Below are 6,797 nucleotides of genomic sequence, written 5' to 3'. Positions count from 1 at the left end.
ACTACAGAGCAAGCATGCAGGTGAACAAGCCAGTGTATACGTCTATGTGTGCGTATACGTGCGTGTGTATGTACATGTCTGTGTGGCTATGTGTGTGTGTGTGCACAATGTGGAAATTATTTCTCTGCATTCAACCCATTGCAAGTCAAACTAGGAGCAGTGGTCTCCCATGCAATGGCCCGGCGACCGGGGAGCGATAAGGGTTAAGTACCCTGCAAAGTGTTGACCCTCCTCTGTAGCCACTAGGCTACCACCCCAAAAGGCAACTGTCAGAAGTGGGATTCGAACCCACGCCTACAGAGGAGACTGCGACCTGAACGCAGCGCCTTAGACCGCTCGGCCATCCTGACTGTATGCATTAACTAGGGCTGTCAATTTTTTTTTTTTTTTTTTTCTTTTAACCTTGTATGCACACATATTAATGGTTGATACCATGCCGGTAAAACCTAAGGCATATATATGTGCATTATTACTATATTTAGTATATATACATATATATACGCATACATACGCATACACATACATATATATACACATACAAACCCAGTGAGTTTTTTTTTTTTTGGGGTGGGGGTGGGGGGTGGGGGAGGTGACATCTACTGCCAATCCAGGAAGCAAGAACACATGGAGGCACACATCAAGTATTGGAAATCTGCAACAAAAACCACAAATGAAACACAAAACCGACACGGAGCCGACCAAAACATGAGCAGCAATCGACCAAAACCTCGAGATCCGATCACAGTCTAAGCTAAGCTACCGCTAACTAACCCCAAAAACTACAGAGCAAGCATGCAGGTGAACAAGCCAGTGTATACGTCTATGTGTGCGTATACGTGCGTGTGTATGTACATGTCTGTGTGGCTATGTGTGTGTGTGTGCACAATGTGGAAATTATTTCTCTGCATTCAACCCATTGCAAGTCAAACTAGGAGCAGTGGTCTCCCATGCAATGGCCCGGCGACCGGGGAGCGATAAGGGTTAAGGACCTTGCAAAGTGTTGACCCTCCTCTGTAGCCACTAGGCTACCACCCCAAAAGGTAACTGTCAGAAGTGGGATTCGAACCCACGCCTCCAGAGGAGACTGCGACCTGAACGCAGCGCCTTAGACCGCTCGGCCATCCTGACTGTAAGCATTAACTAGGGCTGTCAATTTTTTTTTTTTTTTTTTTTTTTTTTTTAACCTTGTCTGTACACATATTAATGGTTGATACCATGCCGGTAAAACCTAAGGCATATATATGTGCATTATTACTATATTTAGTATATATACATATATATACGCATACATACGCATACACATACATATATATACACATACAAACCCAGTGAGTTTTTTTTTGTTTGGGGTGGGGGTGGGGGGTGGGGGAGGTGACATCTACTGCCAATCCAGGAAGCAAGAACACATGGAGGCACACATCAAGTATTGGAAATCTGCAACAAAAACCACAAATGAAACACAAAACCGACACGGAGCCGACCAAAACATGAGCAGCAATCGACCAAAACCTCGAGATCCGATCACAGTCTAAGCTAAGCTACCGCTAACTAACCCCAAAAACTACAGAGCAAGCATGCAGGTGAACAAGCCAGTGTATACGTCTATGTGTGCGTATACGTGCGTGTGTATGTACATGTCTGTGTGGCTATGTGTGTGTGTGTGCACAATGTGGAAATTATTTCTCTGCATTCAACCCATTGCAAGTCAAACTAGGAGCAGTGGTCTCCCATGCAATGGCCCGGCGACCGGGGAGCGATAAGGGTTAAGGACCTTGCAAAGTGTTGACCCTCCTCTGTAGCCACTAGGCTACCACCCCAAAAGGTAACTGTCAGAAGTGGGATTCGAACCCACGCCTCCAGAGGAGACTGCGACCTGAACGCAGCGCCTTAGACCGCTCGGCCATCCTGACTGTAAGCATTAACTAGGGCTGTCAATTTTTTTTTTTTTTTTTTTTTTTTTTTTTTTTTTTTTTTTTTAACCTTGTCTGCACACATATTAATGGTTGATACCATGCCGGTAAAACCTAAGGCATATATATGTGCATTATTACTATATTTAGTATATATACATATATATACGCATACATACGCATACACATACATATTTATACACATACAAACCCAGTGAGTTTTTTTTTTTTGGGGGTGGGGGGTGGGGGAGGTGACATCTACTGCCAATCCAGGAAGCAAGAACACATGGAGGCACACATCAAGTATTGGAAATTTGCAACAAAAACCACAAACGAAACACAAAACCGACACGGAGCCGACCAAAACATGAGCAGCAATCGACCAAAACCTCGAGATCCGATCACAGTCTAAGCTAAGCTACCGCTAACTAACCCCAAAAACTACAGAGCAAGCATGCAGGTGAACAAGCCAGTGTATACGTCTATGTGTGCGTATACGTGCGTGTGTATGTACATGTCTGTGTGGCTATGTGTGTGTGTGTGCACAATGTGGAAATTATTTCTCTGCATTCAACCCATTGCAAGTCAAACTAGGAGCAGTGGTCTCCCATGCAATGGCCCGGCGACCGGGGAGCGATAAGGGTTAAGTACCCTGCAAAGTGTTGACCCTCCTCTGTAGCCACTAGGCTACCACCCCAAAAGGCAACTGTCAGAAGTGGGATTCGAACCCACGCCTACAGAGGAGACTGCGACCTGAACGCAGCGCCTTAGACCGCTCGGCCATCCTGACTGTATGCATTAACTAGGGCTGTCAATTTTTTTTTTTTTTTTTTTTTTTTTTTTTTTCTTTTAACCTTGTATGCACACATATTAATGGTTGATACCATGCCGGTAAAACCTAAGGCATATATATGTGCATTATTACTATATTTAGTATATATACATATATATACGCATACATACGCATACACATACATATATATACACATACAAGCCCAGTGAGTTTTTTTTTTTGGGGTGGGGGTGGGGGGTGGGGGAGGTGACATCTACTGCCAATCCAGGAAGCAAGAACACATGGAGGCACACATCAAGTATTGGAAATCTGCAACAAAAACCACAAATGAAACACAAAACCGACACGGAGCCGACCAAAACATGAGCAGCAATCGACCAAAACCTCGAGATCCGATCACAGTCTAAGCTAAGCTACCGCTAACTAACCCCAAAAACTACAGAGCAAGCATGCAGGTGAACAAGCCAGTGTATACGTCTATGTGTGCGTATACGTGCGTGTGTATGTACATGTCTGTGTGGCCATGTGTGTGTGTGTGCACAATGTGGAAATTATTTCTCTGCATTCAACCCATTGCAAGTCAAACTAGGAGCAGTGGTCTCCCATGCAATGGCCCGGCGACCGGGGAGCGATAAGGGTTAAGGACCTTGCAAAGTGTTGACCCTCCTCTGTAGCCACTAGGCTACCACCCCAAAAGGCAACTGTCAGAAGTGGGATTCGAACCCACGCCTCCAGAGGAGACTGCGACCTGAACGCAGCGCCTTAGACCGCTCGGCCATCCTGACTGTATGCATTAACTAGGGCTGTCAATTATTATTTTTTTTTTTTTTCTTTTTTTTTTAACCTTGTCTGCACACATATTAATGGTTGATACCATGCCGGTAAAACCTAAGGCATATATATGTGCATTATTACTATATTTAGTATATATACATATATATACGCATACATACGCATACACATACATATATATACACATACAAACGCAGTGAGTTTTTTTTTTTTTGGGGTGGGGGTGGGGGGTGGGGGAGGTGACATCTACTGCCAATCCAGGAAGCAAGAACACATGGAGGCACACATCAAGTATTGGAAATCTGCAACAAAAACCACAAACGAAACACAAAACCGACACGGAGCCGACCAAAACATGAGCAGCAATCGACCAAAACCTCGAGATCCGATCACAGTCTAAGCTAAGCTACCGCTAACTAACCCCAAAAACTACAGAGCAAGCATGCAGGTGAACAAGCCAGTGTATACGTCTATGTGTGCGTATACGTGCGTGTGTATGTACATGTCTGTGTGGCCATGTGTGTGTGTGTGCACAATGTGGAAATTATTTCTCTGCATTCAACCCATTGCAAGTCAAACTAGGAGCAGTGGTCTCCCATGCAATGGCCCGGCGACCGGGGAGCGATAAGGGTTAAGGACCTTGCAAAGTGTTGACCCTCCTCTGTAGCCACTAGGCTACCACCCCAAAAGGCAACTGTCAGAAGTGGGATTCGAACCCACGCCTCCAGAGGAGACTGCGACCTGAACGCAGCGCCTTAGACTGCTCGGCCATCCTGACTGTATGCATTAACTAGGGCTGTCAATTTTTTTTTTTTTTTTTTTTTTTTTTTTAACCTTGTCTGCACACATATTAATGGTTGATACCATGCCGGTAAAACCTAAGGCATATATATGTGCATTATTACTATATATAGTATATATTCATATATATACGCATACATACGCATACACATACATATATATACACATACAAACGCAGTGAGTTTTTTTTTTTTTTGGGGTGGGGGTGGGGGGTGGGGGAGGTGACATCTACTGCCAATCCAGGAAGCAAGAACACATGGAGGCACACATCAAGTATTGGAAATCTGCAACAAAAACCACAAACGAAACACAAAACCGACACGGAGCCGACCAAAACATGAGCAGCAATGGACCAAAACCTCGAGATCCGATCACAGTCTAAGCTAAGCTACCGCTAACTAACCCCAAAAACTACAGAGCAAGCATGCAGGTGAACAAGCCAGTGTATACGTCTATGTGTGGGTATACGTGCGTGTGTATGTACATGACTGTGTGGCTATGTGTGTGTGTGTGCACAATGTGGAAATTATTTCTCTGCATTCAACCCATTGCAAGTCAAACTAGGAGCAGTGGTCTCCCATGCAATGGCCCGGCGACCGGGGAGCGATAAGGGTTAAGGACCTTGCAAAGTGTTGACCCTCCTCTGTAGCCACTAGGCTACCACCCCAAAAGGCAACTGTCAGAAGTGGGATTCGAACCCACGCCTCCAGAGGAGACTGCGACCTGAACGCAGCCCCTTAGACCGCTCGGCCATCCTGACTGTATGCATTAACTAGGGCTGTCAATTTTTTTTTTTTTTTTTTTTCTTTTTTTTTTAACCTTGTCTGCACACATATTAATGGTTGATACCATGCCGGTAAAACCTAAGGCATATATATGTGCATTATTACTATATTTAGTATATATACATATATATACGCATACATACGCATACACATACATATATATACACATACAAACGCAGTGAGTTTTTTTTTTTTTGGGGTGGGGGTGGGGGGTGGGGGAGGTGACATCTACTGCCAATCCAGGAAGCAAGAACACATGGAGGCACACATCAAGTATTGGAAATCTGCAACAAAAACCACAAACGAAACACAAAACCGACACGGAGCCGACCAAAACATGAGCAGCAATCGACCAAAACCTCGAGATCCGATCACAGTCTAAGCTAAGCTACCGCTAACTAACCCCAAAAACTACAGAGCAAGCATGCAGGTGAACAAGCCAGTGTATACGTCTATGTGTGCGTATACGTGCGTGTGTATGTACATGTCTGTTTGGCCATGTGTGTGTGTGTGCACAATGTGGAAATTATTTCTCTGCATTCAACCCATTGCAAGTCAAACTAGGAGCAGTGGTCTCCCATGCAATGGCCCGGCGACCGGGGAGCGATAAGGGTTAAGGACCTTGCAAAGTGTTGACCCTCCTCTGTAGCCACTAGGCTACCACCCCAAAAGGCAACTGTCAGAAGTGGGATTCGAACCCACGCCTCCAGAGGAGACTGCGACCTGAACGCAGCGCCTTAGACCGCTCGGCCATCCTGACTGTATGCATTAACTAGGGCTGTCAATTTTTTTTTTTTTTTTTTTTTTTTTTTTTTTTTTTTTTAACCTTGTCTGCACACATTAATGGTTGATACCATGCCGGTAAAACCTAAGGCATATATATGTGCATTATTACTATATATAGTATATATTCATATATATACGCATACATACGCATACACATACATATATATACACATACAAACGCAGTGAGTTTTTTTTTTTTTTGGGGTGGGGGTGGGGGGTGGGGGAGTTGACATCTACTGCCAATCCAGGAAGCAAGAACACATGGAGGCACACATCAAGTATTGGAAATCTGCAACAAAAACCACAAACGAAACACAAAACCGACACGGAGCCGACCAAAACAATAGCAGCAATCGACCAAAACCTCGAGATCCGATCACAGTCTAAGCTAAGCTACCGCTAACTAACCCCAAAAACTACAGAGCAAGCATGCAGGTGAACAACCCAGTGTATACGTCTATGTGTGCGTATACGTGCGTGTGTGGCTATGTGTGTGTGTGTGCACAATGTGGAAATTATTTCTCTGCATTCAACCCATTGCAAGTCAAACTAGGAGCAGTGGTCTCCCATGCAATGGCCCGGCGACCGGGGAGCGATAAGGGTTAAGGACCTTGCAAAGTGTTGACCCTCCTCTGTAGCCACTAGGCTACCACCCCAAAAGGCAACTGTCAGAAGTGGGATTCGAACCCACGCCTCCAGAGGAGACTGCGACCTGAACGCAGCGCCTTAGACCGCTCGGCCATCCTGACTGTATGCATTAACTAGGGCTGTCAAATTTTTTTTTTTTTTTTTTTCTTTTTTTTTTAACCTTGTCTGCACACATATTAATGGTTGATACCATGCCGGTAAAACCTAAGGCATATATATGTGCATTATTACTATATTTAGTATATATACATATATATACGCATACATACGCATACACATACA

The 6,797-nt window shown here is 44.5% G+C and overlaps 9 non-coding genes across 9 annotated transcripts; all 9 read right to left on the bottom strand.

Moving 5' to 3' along the window:
- Positions 1 to 267: 267 nt before the first annotated feature.
- trnal-cag (transfer RNA leucine (anticodon CAG)) lies at positions 268 to 350 on the bottom strand. Its single transcript has one exon. It is a non-coding gene; the product is annotated as a tRNA-Leu (tRNA).
- Positions 351 to 1,045: 695 nt separating this feature from the next.
- Positions 1,046 to 1,128, bottom strand: trnal-cag (transfer RNA leucine (anticodon CAG)). Its single transcript has one exon. It is a non-coding gene; the product is annotated as a tRNA-Leu (tRNA).
- Positions 1,129 to 1,827: 699 nt separating this feature from the next.
- On the bottom strand, positions 1,828 to 1,910 carry trnal-cag (transfer RNA leucine (anticodon CAG)). Its single transcript has one exon. It is a non-coding gene; the product is annotated as a tRNA-Leu (tRNA).
- A 707-nt stretch (positions 1,911 to 2,617) lies between these two features.
- trnal-cag (transfer RNA leucine (anticodon CAG)) lies at positions 2,618 to 2,700 on the bottom strand. Its single transcript has one exon. It is a non-coding gene; the product is annotated as a tRNA-Leu (tRNA).
- Positions 2,701 to 3,405: 705 nt separating this feature from the next.
- trnal-cag (transfer RNA leucine (anticodon CAG)) lies at positions 3,406 to 3,488 on the bottom strand. The gene has a single exon. It is a non-coding gene; the product is annotated as a tRNA-Leu (tRNA).
- Positions 3,489 to 4,190: 702 nt separating this feature from the next.
- On the bottom strand, positions 4,191 to 4,273 carry trnal-cag (transfer RNA leucine (anticodon CAG)). The gene has a single exon. It is a non-coding gene; the product is annotated as a tRNA-Leu (tRNA).
- Positions 4,274 to 4,973: 700 nt separating this feature from the next.
- Positions 4,974 to 5,056, bottom strand: trnal-cag (transfer RNA leucine (anticodon CAG)). The gene has a single exon. It is a non-coding gene; the product is annotated as a tRNA-Leu (tRNA).
- Positions 5,057 to 5,758: 702 nt separating this feature from the next.
- Positions 5,759 to 5,841, bottom strand: trnal-cag (transfer RNA leucine (anticodon CAG)). The gene has a single exon. It is a non-coding gene; the product is annotated as a tRNA-Leu (tRNA).
- Positions 5,842 to 6,533: 692 nt separating this feature from the next.
- trnal-cag (transfer RNA leucine (anticodon CAG)) lies at positions 6,534 to 6,616 on the bottom strand. Its single transcript has one exon. It is a non-coding gene; the product is annotated as a tRNA-Leu (tRNA).
- Between the last annotated feature and the right edge of the window lie 181 nt (positions 6,617 to 6,797).

Source organism: Cololabis saira, unplaced genomic scaffold, assembly GCF_033807715.1.
Source record: "Cololabis saira isolate AMF1-May2022 unplaced genomic scaffold, fColSai1.1 scf431, whole genome shotgun sequence".
Classification (NCBI taxonomy): domain Eukaryota; kingdom Metazoa; phylum Chordata; class Actinopteri; order Beloniformes; family Belonidae; genus Cololabis; species Cololabis saira.
This window is presented reverse-complemented; position numbering and strand designations above follow the sequence as displayed.